The 16,478-nt window shown below is 39.1% G+C and overlaps 1 protein-coding gene across 1 annotated transcript in view; it reads right to left on the reverse strand.

The window, feature by feature from the left end:
* Positions 1–5,531, reverse strand: part of LOC145988904 (activating signal cointegrator 1 complex subunit 3-like) — a 209,003-nt gene extending 203,472 nt beyond the window's left edge. The window contains exon 1 of the mRNA XM_083124197.1: positions 5,455–5,531. The gene's annotated coding sequence lies outside the window, so the exon portion shown is untranslated. The remainder of the gene's footprint in view (positions 1–5,454) is intronic.
* Positions 5,532–16,478: the final 10,947 nt, after the last annotated feature.

A 16,478-nucleotide genomic window follows, 5' to 3' on the forward strand; every position in this document is an offset into this window, starting at 1 on the left:
GCTGCAAAGAAGACTTCATACGATTCCTTATTTGAGTGATTTCAAACAAAATAAAAAAAATATTATTTTTCATTGCATTAATGCACTGGTGGCATTCTAACTGTTCACTCCCAAAACCCGTATATACTGGTATGGAACTGCAACGGCAGATAATAACGTGCCAACGTGTTAAACTGCGACAATTAGACCACAACACTCCTCCCTAAGCAGTATTATTATTTCCTCTCTGTGATCAGCGACAGTCAGTTGCCTTTGTTGTACATTTACAAACGATGCCGGCTTCCACAACAATAAGTACATATACTGCCACTAGACGGTAATCTGCGCAGCTTTTTCTTTTGCTATGAACCAGGGCCGGCGCTAGTCATTTTGCCTCCCTGGGCGGTGGCGGCAGATGCCACTCCATTTCGATGATGTTTGCGCGAGTGTGTCCAGGAATGGAATGACAATATGGCAACAATAGCGAAGGTTAGCGAACAGGGTAGAACACGTGATGCTAAGAGAGAGGGAGACGAAACGAAAATTGGTATCTACGCAACGGCAAAGATATGTGTGTTGTACTCTAGTATCCCAAACATGTGCTGAAATGTTTCATTGAATGTGGAATATACTACTTTCAGACTTTTTCCAAACCTTCACAAAATGAAAAATACCAGATAGATGGCAGTTAACTGAATAACATACTTTATCCCCCACCCAAACAAAAACAAAAAAAAAATGGTACCAGTTTCATTGATTGGAGACACATTAAAATCGGATATTTTGTGTTTCGCATGGTTCGTACTTACCAATTGTGTATTGTGGAACATAGTTCAAGGTGGCATCATGCTTTTTACACAAAAACAAACACAATTTTTCACATAGACAGTAATTTTTGTTATTCCTTTTTTTGCTTCCTTAACACACAATATGGCAGTCAAAACTTGACTACCGTAGTGGGTATGCAGTGTTTCCAACCTTCGGAATACGGAATAAAGGCATTTTCACCTTGTAGATGCTCGGACATACTATGTAGCCAAAATGGAGATATATTTAGGAAAACAGCTTGATGGTCCATTTTTTGTGAACCAAACTCCTGCTGCCATTGTAAAACGACTAATTGAACCAAAATCAGGTTCTGGCAGAAATATCACTTATGATAATTGATTCACTAGTGCGCCATTGGCTGGAGAACTTTTGCTTCAACACAATCTCATAACAGTTGGAACAATTCGGAAAAATAAACGTGAGCTACCTACATGTTTTGTTACCAGCAAGAATAGGGAAGAGCAGTCTTCTCTTTTTGGATTTGGAAAAGATCATGCAACACTGGTTTTGTATGTTCCGAAAACAAAGGAAAACTTGTTACCTTACTGTCAACTATGCATGCAAGCAAGGCCATTGATCCAGAGACTGGCGACAGTAGAAAACCTGAAGTTATAACATTTTACAATATAACGAAAGGCGGCGTAGACAGGCATAGAAAAGCAGCGTGGATGAAATGTCAGGCAGCTACTCTGTCGTTAGAAAGAGCAACAGATGGCCACTAACAGTATTTTATAACATGCTAAATATAGCAGCAATAAATGCTTTGGTTATATCTGCATGTAACAGTAAAGTAAGGAGAAAGCATTTGAAAGAATTAGCCATGTGCCTTGTGAGACCATACATAAGGTCTCGTTTGGAAATTCCAAATCTCAGCAGAAAACTGAGAACTGACATCCTCGAACTTTTGAAAGACCATGTTCAACCATCTCCTAGTGATGACCAGGAAAAAGGAACTTCAAGTAAAAGAAAAAGATGTGGAAAATGTCCGAGAACTGGCAATAAGACTTCCCAATGCTGCCCGCTTTGTCAGGTGCCAATCTGCGGGAAACATGGAAAAATCACCTGTGATGACTGTGGAAAGAAACAAATTATAAGGTATTTCACATGATAATGTACTGTATATCTTTATTTATTGTATTACTATTCAAAAAAATTGTAATTCTTTGTTTTTCTCTAAAGCTCTAGTGATCACTTGAGACAATCACAGAAATGTTCCATTTATTCGATATGTAATTCCAAATAACATTAGAAATAAAAAATTTAGGAAACATATACAGGGTAAGTCAAAATGATGGACCCGATTTCAGACATTTATTCTGTGAAATATAATAAACAAATGTTATTGTGAGACATGTGCTAAGAAAGGTAAACTGTCAAAGTTTTTTTCAAACAAATCACAAGTGTTCTATGTGAGCACCTCGCGTAACACGGCACACATCAAGCTGATAGTGTATCTCCTGCCAAACCTTGTGTACAATGTTGCGGTCAATATCAGCAATGGCTGCTGTGATGCGGGCACGCAGGTCATCCAATGTTGTTGGAAGTGGTGGTACATAAACATGATCCTTGACAAAACCCCACATGAAGAAATCACATGGGGTCAAGTCGGCGGAACGAGGTGGCCAATGAAGGAGAGGTCGATCCTCCGGAGATGCACGGCCTATCCAATGTTGTTCCAATGTCCCATTGAGATGGTCCCGAACGCTGCCATGGTAATGCGCAGGGGCACCATCCAATTGGAGAATGAAATCTGCGCTATCCTCTACAAGCTGTGGAAGGAGCCATAGTTGCAGCATATCAAGGAAAACAAGTCCTGTCACAGTACGTTCATGGAAGAAAAAGGGCCCATAAATCTTTTCATGGAAAATGGCACAAAAGGCATTCACTTCGGGAAAATTGCGTTCGTGTTCCACAAATTCATGGGGGTTAGCAGTTCCCCAAATCCTTACGTTGTGTCTATTCACTTTCCCTGAAAGGTGAAAAGTTGCTTCATCACAGTAAATTAACCTCTCAGAGAACCCATCTGTTTCCATTAATTCGAGGAAATCAGCACAGAAGGATGTGCGCAAAGCATAATCAGTGTCTTTTAAGGCTTGAACTAGTTGCAAGTGGTAGGGTTTCATTTGTAAACGTTTCTGCAGAGCCAGCCAGATTGTTTTCTGTGGAAGTTGAAGTTCTCTCACTGCCCGGTAGGTGAACTTCTGTGGACTCCACACGAAACATGTGCGCACTCATACCACTGTCTCTTCCCCAGTCAACAGACAGCCAGATGATTTTCGTTTACAGATGCAGCCCGAATGTCTGAAATGTTCATACCACTTACGAATGGCCTTCCCCATAGGTAGTTCTCTCCGATATTTGGTACGGAAATGCAATTGCATACTAATCACAGACTTGTTCACATGATAATCAAGCACACAGAAAGATCTCTGTTCCCCAGTCCACGCCATTTTCCTGCTCGCTGCTGACTCCTAGCGGTAGAAAGTGGAAACACTACATGGAAACTAAACTTTGAAAGTTAATCTTTCGAAGCGCATGTCTCACAATAACACATGTTTATTAGATTTCAGAGAATAAATTTCTGTAATCGGGCCCATCATATTGACTTACCCTGTATATATATATATATAAATTTGTCAAATAGGTTAAAAAATAATATCCGAAGAACAAAACAAAGAAAAATATTTATATGTTAAAAATAGAAAAGTTTATAATTGCGGGTCACAGTGACCACATTAAGTTGTGAAATGGGCACGACATCTCCCGGGTTAACCGAAAAATTATGGTTCTTAGGCTAACATTGATCCACAAACCATTCATGGAAGGTTAGGTTAGGCAAACAGACAATTAAATTGAAAAAAAAAAAAAAAAAAAATGCTCACACGTCATCTGGTAAAACTACCGAACGCAGGGAACATTTGATTCATGATTTGATTCACGTAGTCGACGGTAATGGTGGCACGAGCTATCGTGCAACGGAGATACATTAATGTCGAAAATGACATTATTTACCGGCCGAATAAGTTGCACGAATGGAAAAAACACTATTCTTAGCTTCCAAAAATCCACAGGAACTCAATTCTGGGTGAAAGTTTACTATTCTTCGGACACCTATAACTTCTTAGTTTCGTCAATTTTTGACATTCGTACTTACCTATCTGCTTCGCGGAACATTCTGTGAATGGTTTTTGAGGCTATCCATCCTGGAATCGGTGGGAAATTTAAACTAAAAAATTATTTTTGTTTGAAATTTTTGAGTCCGAATTCGGGCTCCGCCCCTGGTGTAATTGACCTACCGCCCCCAACCTCTAACGTGGCCCCGCCTCCGCTCCACTCCGACTTTCTGTATAGAGTCCCTGTTAAAGGCATGTTAGAACTTGGCTGCAGTCACCTGCCCCCAAATGAGCCCCAAACTTTTAAATTTGAAGAAATCCGTTTCCAGGATATGGAAAACTTACCTGAATTTCACAAAAAAACACCTTCCCGATGTTAGACAATACTACAGGAACTTATTACGGTAAATAGTTTCTTCTGTAGAAATGAAGAAATCTGTCCGAAGGATAGTAAACTAGTACCGAAATATGGTACTACTTTACTATACCGGAGACACCTATCAATGATTTATTTCGCAATTTTTTACATTGCTAACGTACTATTCTGCATTGCGGAACATTTCTTTAGGTGAAATAATGAATTTCTAACGAAAATAATGTCTATTTCTTACACTAACGAGTACTTACTGTTGTTCCTTATTTCCCACAAACCATCCACAGGTAGCCCCAAAAACCATTGACGTTAGCCCAAAAATTCACTATAGCCCCACAAACCATCACGGGGACGAGGTATGCCTACTAGGTTAGGTTAGGTTCCATTAGCACTCCTTTCGTTCAATTTAGCATATACGGACAATACGAGAGCGTATTGTGCTCTCGTACAGAAAGCAAATGGCGGCAGCAGCAATAGCGCGTCGGAAAGAGATTTTTCGTAGAAAACCACATGCATTCGCATTAAAATGGATCAAAACTACATTCCCGAACATCAACAACGCTACAGAAAATGATTTGCGTAAGTACTTTCTCCTGTAAATTTGAAGAAATCCGTCTCTGGTATAGTAAAGTGTTACCAAAACCAGATTAGTAGCGAGAAGCAATATCAGTCTCGTGGCTGCTACACCATGTAAAATTATTTAGTTGCAAAATCTGGCATTACAAAGACAACCCTCTAAATTCACAACAGAAACTGCAAGTGAAATAGGTTCGCTGCAATCGGCAAAAAGCCAAATTTACCCATTTTAAGTCCGATTTTTTTCCGGCCAAAAGACGTCCATTCGAGAAAGGCTCCTATTTGTGCAACTCCAAAGATGTCCCTTGTACTTAGTTTATCGTGGAAGATAGACTGGCAGTAAGTGCTCACAAGGGCCTTTGGTAAAACATTCCTTGAGACGGTTCGCGTTGTGTCGGATCTGGTGTGTAGCTGGCTTAATTTGCAAGGAAAGACTAGACGCACACGTTAAATACATTTTTGAAAATACCGCACTGTAATTGTGAACAACCACGGTTGTTATATTTCTGTAAAACTGTAATACATTAATTATGTCATATATTTATTCCTCGTGAGGTAAGAAAGTTATTTCAGCACTTCACTTACCAAATCAACATGTAAACATTATACCACATCACAGCACGTGTAAATTGACGGCTCGGCTCATCTTCTTCCGAAAATCATCACAGTGACAGAACAGTGCAGTTTTCAGTGTTGCCACAACCAGAAAACATAATATCACTTTCAAAGGCGAAAATTTTCAGGCATTCGTGCAATTTTGGATTTTCCACTCACCAATTTGATTTGATTTGTTTATTTTGCTTCGCTTTTATTCCACTTTTGGCTTATCGCGAAGATTAGCATGAGGGATGATATCATGAAATTGATGAAAGGAGTCTCAGAAAGAACACCCATACCCTGTTTACCGTTCATTCCTTTTGCCCCCGCCGTGCCGGGGGGGGGGGGGCTCACCAACAAAGTGTATTATGAGAGTTAGTATACTAGGGTGAATCAAAAATAAATTGGCAGTGTCTGCTGCCACGTTCTTTTTCTGCTGGAACCTCAAAAAAGATGCAATTACGTCTGTAACACATACTGTGAAGTTGTAGAGATTACTTTCACGAATTTTCTTTAAGATTATGTTCCTTAAACCTAAATGCTCTCGTAGTTAGGCTAGGTTCTGTTAGCATTAAAATAATATCGCTAAATGCTTTCTACACAAAAGGGGCCTAAATTACCTGTACATTCATTACCACTAATCATAAACTTGCATTTCTCTCGTCTCAATCTGTTCTTAAGATTTGTAACATCATCTTAGCAGACGAATTACGTGGCAGGAGCAAATTTGACGCTTATTCTTACTGCTGACACGTGCGTGGCAGCAGACTCGGCCAAGTAAATTACATCCGACCCGTGTTCCTGTACTAAGAGAGATAAAATAATCAGGCTCTGTGGCAACACTGTCTGGAATGTTTTCTTCACACACCAGAAGTACAGCGCCTTGAATAACGTAGTGTGGAAAACGACCCAAGAAACTGGTTCCCCGAGACGATGACAAGTAGATGGCAGTGCGATCGACCCAGGTGCTAATTTTGTTATGAAAGTAATGCGGCTTAGTTAGTTTTTGGAATATATTGTGTAGATTTGTTTCTCTAGAAAGGCGGTAAGTGAATTGATGGAAACAGTTATATTTGTGGAGTGATTTGCAGTCACGAAATGGCATTAATTTGGAAAGAAAAGTAAAATAAAATTAATAAATAAATAGCATGCGTAACACAAGAAGAAACATCGCAATGTGATTCCGGACGTCAGGTCTTGGACTGTGTATTAGAGTTTACTTTTCTATGTTATTAGAATATAAATAGTATCCTGAGAGATATTTCATACCGAGGCGACAAACCACAAATGTCGCTTGAAAGCGAGCAGTCGGAAATCAATGCAGCCTTTCGAACCGTAGGGACAAAAGCTCTGACTGCACCGTTTCCTCAAGGAGATTTTACACCAAAGCGACACGCGACAAATGATGCGAGGATTTCACACCAAAGCGACACGGGTCATTCGGTCCAAGACAACTTTCATACCGAAATGACACATGTTGCTTGGAAAGGAGCCAATCAAGAGCAACATTTCACATCGTAGCGGCATGACGGGAAGCACAGGCCAGCGTTCGGTTGGTGAAATCCTCAAGCGATAAGTGTCACGTGCCGCTTGTCGCTTTGGTGCGCAATCTCACTAAAGCAAGACACTCATTGCATCGCGTATGCGCGAACAACAAACCACGGCAACATGTTGCAAGCTATTGAGGAAATGGCCCAGTTTGAGCGACGCAGAAGCGACAAAGCGACACGTGTGACTTATCGTGTCGCCTAGATCTGTTGTTGTAATGTGCGGTTTATCGTGTCGCCTATCTGTTTTTCGCAAGCAACGCTTGCTAATAGACTGAAGGCACCATGTCGCTTGTCACTTAGTTGGGAACTCCCCCTGTAGCGCGTCCTTCGGTCTCAGCACCCTTACTTTAAGGAGCTTTCCGACCGAACAACAATTAGCACGCGAATACGCCATATGAACGTGTCGTTTGCTGTTTGGACCCTCATGTGCAATGAATGCTATTTTACAGTCTGGAAGTGTGTGTCACTAGTGTGACAGTGTGAACATCCCGTGTCGCTTGTCCCATTGGTTTGAAAGTTGCCTTACACTCATGTCGATGGCACTAAGAAAGTTTTGTGGGGTTCCCCTTGTCGTTTCATGCAATCATCATTATCATCATCGCCGCGATTAGTTTAAAGCTGAAGAAAAGAGACAGTAAATATCAAAAATACAAATGCTTCAGTGTGTATATCTTTAAAAGAAATGATGATGATGATAATAATGAACCTAATTCATACACAAAAATTTAGTTGCCAAGAACATTCCACGCGTATTTTTTCTCCCGTATTATTAACGAAAGTATGACGATAACAGGACGTGGTCGACTGTCTAGAATGTTCGTTAATATCTTCGCGACCACTGTACCAAATATCATAGCAATTATCACATTCAGAGAAATGCTTCATGTAAAAGAATCAGACGTTGCAGCGAAAACTCCATTTACTTCCATTATAAGCAGTCGAACACCAAGCACCGGGATCAACACCAGCGCCTCTAGCGGATCGTTTTCGAGTGGAACCAACCAGAGAGCGCAGAAGCATGCCGTTTTCCACACTACGTTATTCTAGGCGCTGTACCAGAAGCAGCCGTGCTTCAGCATGTGGGTTAGTATGCGATATGTCTATGGTATGCAGTGGCGCAGGAACGGGGGGTACAGGGGTACATTGTACAGTGGTATCCATGAGTATTACCGTGCAAATTGTCCATGACTATATTCATTAATTTTTCTCTTACATCCTATGCGTTTTTAAGCGATGGATTTTTATTTATGCTGGTGAAGAAGTTGTCAGCAGCTTGTTTTGAGTTTTCTTTTAATTCTTGAAGTTGTTATTGGGTCAAATAAAGTGCACGAACATGGTGATGGACAATTTGCAAGGAAATTCTCATGAATCCCACTGTACCCCCCTAAATATTTGAAAGGGGGTACTGTACCCCTTAAATCCGTAAATCTAATTGTACCCCCTGTACCCCCCTTAGATAATTTGACAGAAGCAAGGTGCTACTGTTAAAATAACCAATTTTCAATTAGCTCAATAAAATAAGTTTAAATTGTTTATAACTTATAAGCATTATTTTCCTTACCACAGAAATTCTAACCATTGAAACTTATTCCACTACATTGTGCTTGATATGATTTAGTTCATTGAACTGTGTTCTTGGAAACTTCTTTAAGGAGATGAAAATTGTTTAAAATGTGTGTGGAACAGTGGAATCAGGTAAAGTTTAGCCTACTCTCAGAAAATCACTCTCAGGCGAATGCTCTTTTGCGTAAGAAGGGTATACTTTTCTTAAGAAACGGTCGCGTCTATTCGAAGATACGATATAAATCAGTGGCGTGCGGTGACGTCGACACTTGGGGTAGCAATCAGTGACGTGCTCAAAAAGGGGGTGGGTTGGTGTGGTATACCCCTCGCCCCTTTAGAGCCCAGTATTTCTAAAAATAGAACGTCAATAACAGGAAAAGATTGCAAAATGTTGAATGAGTACTAAAAAAGTACACGTAACCCCCACCCCCATTTGAAAATAAAAAAGATTTGATTTGACTACTAAGTCAGAGATCCTGGGTTCGAATCTCGGCTTGGCCATGGGTATTCTTTGAGTGTGTCCCTTCATCAATTGTATTTTATCATCTTCGCGATTAGCCAAAAGTGGCGGAAAAGCGAAGTAAAATAAACCAAATCAAGCAACCAATCAATAATTTGTGTTTCTCACATTTGGTTAATTGCGAAGATGATACGATAAATTAATGAAGTGACAAACAGAAAGAACACCCATGCCCAGGTCGGGGTTCAAACCCGGAACTCCTGGTGTCAGCCCCACGGTTGGCTGATTTGGTGTTTTAAGTCCACTTTATGCACAGAAACAAAACAGGTAACAAAACACACTTTTTTGTAGTTTCTTCAATAATATTCATTTGGCTTCTTGAGTCCTGAGATATATTTTTCATTTCAAATTATTTCATTATTCACTGCAGAGTACAACACAGGAACAAGAATCCACGCTCATCACGGGTTCGAATTCCGGCCTGAATTGTTCGAGGTTCCTTCATTAATTTCATCACATCATCCTCATTTTCGCGATAACCAAATGTGGCAGAAAAGCGAAGTAAAATAAACCAAACCAATAACAATATGAATGTGCGATCTCTTGCCCAAATAAATACACCCGTTGGAGGCCAAGAGATTAGTATATTTAAAAAAAAAAACACTACTGAAACGAGAGCGAGAGAGAGCCTGAGCAAATATTTGTAATTTAATCATTATTATATTCCATATTTGAAAACAAAACAAACAAAAAAATAAAGAAAGCATAACATTATTGTTTGCACATAACGCGTTCCCATTTCATAAATAATAATATTACATCCCATATTATACATACTACATATTGTACAACGTGTAAAAGGTTGTGTAAATACAAAGAACATAAGTACTGCAGAAAATTTTCCCTTGAGTTCTTAGAGGATTTACAACGAAATCGAATGGAAACCAATTCCTATCTGTCCTATAGATAGAAGTGGAAGCTACATTTAAACCTCGCTGCGCTTTGAAATTGCATTTCCATCGGTGGCCAGTAGATGGCGCGGCCGTCTTCTTTTGCTGTTTCCAGCACAAATTGGGGGGAGAGCTCTTTCGGTCACAGTCACGTGGGTTTCAAACGTCCTTATTGGTCAGATCTCTTGTATCCCAGCAAGGCTGTTACCAATGGCAAGGGCTTTCTTTTTCGCTGGTTCCCTTCCAAGCACCGCTGTTAGGGGTGGAGTGAAGAGATGGGATGGGTGATGCGTTTCCGCCACCGCAAAGTTCTTCGGAATCTTTTACTCGAAAGTAAGGTTGCCTTTCCTATGCAATTAACAGATTCTTTGAGTGTTTATTTGAAGGCGAAATTGGGAATGTAAAATGTAGGCATTTTCAACTGGCGCCTGAATTTTCAAATTCAGTTCTCAAAAAACTTTTTTTAAAAAAATATTTCAACTTTGCTTGTGGAAATTTCCATCACCACTTTTGAAATAAAGAGTACAGTGTGTGGGCCTCCCCGATGGCGCAGTGGTAGCGTCGTCGCCTTGTAATCAAGGGGTTCCGGGTTCGATACCCGGTGGAGCTACAAGTGGTTCGGATCCCACTTTAAACTGTAGGTCTAGTCCCGATTGGCCTGAGCAAAAAGAAAAAAATAATAACTCATAACTGAAGTACAAACTGGGGGCGGCGAATTCCATGCACCGGCGCAACAATCATTTCTTGACTGCAACAATCTTTACTCGACCTCGCTGCACAAGAAATGACAATGAACTGAATAACGTGAAATTCAAATAATTTTTGTTTCACTTTGCTCGAAATAAAATCGTTTCTTTAAGATAGGGTGACCATTCGTCTCGTTTTGACCGGGAGAGTTTCGTTTCATAGGCGTGTCCCAGTTGTCCCGTCGATATTATACAAGAAACACTATTTGTCCCGTTTTTTAAAAGTCTAGGAATTAGCTTGAAAACCAAGTCTAAATTTGAGAGATTCTTAAAAAGAATGACTTTCTGTGTCTTGGCGGAAATTCAAATGTCAAATCCCTCGTTTTGTGTTAGATATTAATATGTGATGCAACTTTTTCGGGGAGCTTTATTAACGGTTAGTAAAGAATAAAGTTGTTCTCAAGAAGATTGGTCCTTCTGCAAAATACTTCTGGCATAGTAGTCATACCGAGATTATAAAAATTAATAGCTCTTGACAACGAGAGATCATATTTTACATAGATATTGTTCATGATGTATCATTTATGTGATCCATACTATAATAAATAATAAAAAAGGTAAAGTGCTCCCCTGTGCTTTCCACCACGCCATGAAGGCGTATCTCGGCCGAAGCTTGAAGTGATGTGATCAGCACCACGCCCCTGGCCGCATTTACCTCCCAGAGTTTCCTCCAGGTATCCACTTTATACAACACTGGGCGAGCGCCGGAGCCGCATAAACAGGTGGAAAAAGTCCCGGTTCTCTCAGCCGGGATCGAACCCGGGCCTCTCGCATGGTAGTCAGACGCCATACCGACTTTTTTATATATAAAATAAAGAAATACCCCTATTCGGTGGTATCCCCCGTCATTCACACACATTTTCTCATCATTCGTACATATCAGTTTTTCTCTATATTCTCGGTTTTCTAAATTTACGGACAACACAAACATCCAAGTCCTAGCCGGGATTCGAACCCGGGACCACTATGCTAACCACTCCTCCACGGAGGCCGACCACCGACTGAGCTACAGCGGTTACTATAAATAATAATAATAATACGTTAATGACAATAATTTTATAGCTAATTAGGCCTAACCAATTTTTCAGGAGGGAGTAAAGTGACCTTTGGGTCAAAATATTATGATCACCCTACTTTAAGAGCAACATCAAATCGTACTTGACCATGTTTTTATGTTTACATTTTTGCAGCTTTTAAAAATTAAGATATACTATTGATGAAATCCTACGAGCAATATTTGTATTTTCCTCAACCACTACAAATTTTTAATTCACCATGCTCCAAAAAAATTGTAAAATTATTGCTTTTTTATTTTATGTTATTTTTTTTATTTTTTTTGAAGAGTGACAATTATCAATTCAACTTGTATGTGGAGTGAGTTGACGATATGTTCGGGGTCAGTTGACAATACTTGTAATTCTACCTTTGAAATGGTTTGGAATATTTTATTTCAAAGAATATACTGCCTTAAAATTACAGATTACAAAAATGTGATTTAATGAACAGCATAATATGTAACATAAATGTTCCAAACCAGGGTGCGGAATCCCGGGGGGACGGGGGAATTCCTCCCACCAACGATCTTGTCTTGAAATTTCCCCCTCCCCCCACAAAATTCTTCCAACGGGGGAAGAGTTTTTGTTTTAATAACAAATAAAACAATTAGTTTGAGATTCGAATATACATGACTGGAATAATATCGAGAACATACAAAAAGAACGGACAACAAAGAGCCTCACCTCTAAGGACACTAAACCCAGCAATCCCCAGAACACAGAAATTAGACCGACTTGTTACTTCTTCTCCATTTCTCATCGTCTTTCGTTAGCAACCACGAAGTACATAGATATATTAATAAAACACGTAATAGCATTTATATGTGAATTTTATACATGAAACTATTATCATCTTATAAGTTGAAAACGACGAATGTTGGGAATGATTTCGTAAAATATGGATTTTGGTCAGTTGTTAGACCTCTACTAGAAGAAAAAAATCTCAAAAGTTCACGTCCTTCTCCCCTGTGCTTCCCCTCAGGCATCGGATTCACAGACTCTTAGTTACTGGATTATATCTAAGCAGTTATTTTTCTATTAAACTTTTGATCCTCATTAGATAGACTGAAGAAAAGCTAATGTTTCGTTGTTCAATAATGCGTAACGATCTGTAGGATTTTATGTTTTGGTAATGAACGATACCCCTATAAGATTGGATCACATATAAAGACGAATTCAAAGGAATTATTTTCCGGAGAGGGGCATCGTAACGATCTGTAGAATCTTTTAAATGTAACGTACACTGAAAAAAATAAAGGTGTGGAAACTCACCTTTTGGGGTGAGTTTGGCTTGTCACAAATAGCCGTCCCCAAAAGGTGAGTTTCCACACCCCATATTGGGGTGAGTTTTTCTCACCCTAGTATAGAGTGTGTTTTTCCTCCCATAGGGTGAGTTTTCTCACCCTAGTATAGAGTGTGTTTTTCCTCCCATAAGGGTGAGTTTTCTCACCCTAGTATAGAGTGTGTTTTTCCTCCCATAAGGGTGAGTTTTCTCACCCTAGTATAGAGTGTGTTTATCCTCCCATAAGAGTGAGTTTTCTCACCCTAGTATAGAGTGTGTTTTTCCTCCCATAAGGGTGAGTTTTCTCACCCTAGTATAGAGTGTGTTTTTCCTCCCATAAGGGTGAGTTTTCTCACCCTAGTATAGAGTGTGTTTTTCCTCCCATAAGGGTGAGTTTTCTCACCCTAGTATAGAGTGTGTTTTTCCTCCCATAAGGGTGAGTTTTCTCACCCTAGTATAGAGTGTCTTTATCCTCCCATAAGGGTGAGTTTTCTCACCCTAGTATAGTGTGTCTTTATCCTCCCATAAGGGTGAGTTTTCTCACCCTAGTATAGAGTGTGTTTTTCCTCCCATAAGGGTGAGTTTTCTCACCCTAGTATAGAGTGTGTTTTTCCTCCCATAAGGGCGAGTTTTCTCACCCTAGTATAGAGTGTGTTTATCCTCCCATAAGGGTGAGTTTTCTCACCCTAGTATAGTGTGTTTTTCCTCCCATAAGGGTGAGTTTTTTCACCCTAGTATAGAGTGTGTTTTTCCTCCCATAGGGTGAGTTTTCTCACCATAGTATAGAGTGTGTTTTTCCTCCCATACGGTGAGTTTGAGGGGTTCGTGAGGAAGAGGTAAATGATCTTCGTTTAGTATAATAATGCTTACCTTTAACCTTGAAGAATCAGTCAGATCTTTTCTATCTTATCCAATATGAATTCAGAATAAGATAGAGCAATCATAACTTCATTGTAATTTCTTCCCAGATGGCAAATGTATCAAAGTAGAGAAATGCAATGTTAACTCTTGCATTGTATAATATACGACATCACAGGGAAAACAGTGTTTCTTCATTTAATGCGTTCAGATTTTAATGTGATTAATTGTCTTCTTTATAAAAAGAATACCATTCAATTCAGCATTAAATTTAGACAAAGCTTAAAAAACTTAGAGGAAACTAGATGCGGCACGCTCACCAAGGTATTCATGTAGAAGAGCAAGCCATCCATAAATTACATGAAGCTTGCAAGGAATATTATGTATCGATTTCTAAATCAAACAAAAAAGCCGCAACTTTTAATGTACATACATATTTTCCAATAAGTCTTTTTTGAGACTTCCACTTGATGATTAGAAGCCAATTGGGACTGGATATATGTACAGTCACATACACTGTTGGGTTGTAATGATTTAATTGAAAGTCAATGGTGCTGTTACAACCCAGAAGTGTCCTTGCGTGTACAATATAACATGAAGGGGATTGATCTTCAGAAGTCACACCCGTTAATTAAAAAATAACAACTTTTTTTCTGTACTGTTTGGAAAGCAACACTCATGCTCACATACATTGCTAGGATAAATAAATGACATACTTAACACAACAAAATACTGTATATTTGTATATCCGTAGATAAATTTTATGTATAAGTTGGATGGAAGTATATACATACATGGTAAGGGGATAATCTCTGAAAAATACTACCTTGCCACTAAATGCATGCACATTAAGCAATAATTCAACCTTACCTTTCCTTTGCTGTTGGTTCTGCACACTCAGTTCAATGCCACAATCATTACAATGTGAGTGATTTTTGGTGCTTTTAGAACCTATTTCAGTACTTTAATAAATTAATTAGAAACGAAAATGTACATTCCTAAGAAGGCAGAGCAAATTTAGTAGAAGTTATAAATGTTCATTTACATAATTTTTAACCACTCTATTTCAAATACAGAGCTTATTTTTTTTCGCCCCAAAGATTAGGTTGAAGAAATAAAGTTACCAGTTAGCAAAAAATTCAACTTTATTTACAATATTCGTACATTTCATCTTGCAATAATTCAACATAGTTCTCACAATTTTATCCAAAAGAAGAGGATTGATTTTTCATTACCAATTTTACTTCATTGCTAAAAATATGCATGCTGTATTCCTTTAAAATGTCTGTATGGAAAGGCGTCCATGATCTGAAAGGAGAAAAAAATGTAAGAGTAAATAAGAATATAACCAAGAATGCATTTAGGTCAGAGTGTGATAGTTTAGAATGTACTTATAACATTTATGAATCTTAATACTTCCCTGAAAAGTATACTAGTGATGTGTGCATACAAAATGATTCAAGCTTAAGTAGCCAGCCTTCGTGGATGAGTGGTTAGGAAAGCATGCTAAAACGCCTGGGGTGTCGAGTTCGAATTCCAGCCTGAGCACAGGTGTTCTTTGTGAGTGTCCATTCATCCATTCCATCATATCATCACTCATCCTCATCTTCGCAATTAGCCCAAAAGCAGCAGAAATGCGAAGAAAAATAAACAAAATCAATCAGTCAAGCTGCTCAATTGATAGATTGAGTTGGTGTTTTAAGTCCACTTTATGCACAGTATGGCTAATCGAGACTAGACCTGCGGTTCAAAGTGGGATCCGAACCACTATGTGCCTCCACAGGGTATCGAACCCGGGACCCCTTGATTACAAGGCAACGACCTACCACTGCACCATCGGGGAGGCCCTCAAGCTGATCAGTTTCTACATTGAATGCAGTAGCGCTAAATTGGCAATTTATTTTACACAGCATTTCCCATAATATTTAAAGCTCGGGGGGGGGGGGGTTAAACCCAGTAACCCCTCTTGTATACGCCACTGATTGAATGAACAGGTGGAGAGACTAAGATTATGTCACCCTATTATGCAAAGGTAATATAAACATGCATGCTTTTATTTCATAAGCAAGGGCCTATACAAGGAGGGTGATGATGAGGCTATAAACTGGCAGGAAAAAATATCGAAATGAGGGCTGACTACTGGGCACGCCACAGCATATAACTGGAAATGGCACACTTTAGGATAATATTTTGTGCTGAAACATCGGTGTCGGGATGGAGGTGGAACATATCCGTTGACCTCCACCCCCCACCCCCTGGAATTGCCATCGGCCATTTCAAGTCACAAAAAGCAGAAGTTGTTATAACATAAATAATGTTTAGAAAGCTTTTATTGAAAAGTTAAAAGTTAAAGATAAAACAGAATAACTGTGCATTTCAGTACACTAACTGTATAAAATGTAAAAAAAAAATTATAATAATAAGGAAAAGTTGTACTTGATATTCATTCATCTAGTAGTCCTCCCAAAGGATTTAATAATAGTAATAATAATAATATAATTTTATTTTTTTGTTATAATAGTTATTACTGTAAAATTATTATCATAAC

Source organism: Lepisma saccharinum, chromosome 6 (assembly GCF_977018435.1).
Source record: "Lepisma saccharinum chromosome 6, izLepSacc3.1, whole genome shotgun sequence".
NCBI lineage: Eukaryota > Metazoa > Arthropoda > Insecta > Zygentoma > Lepismatidae > Lepisma > Lepisma saccharinum.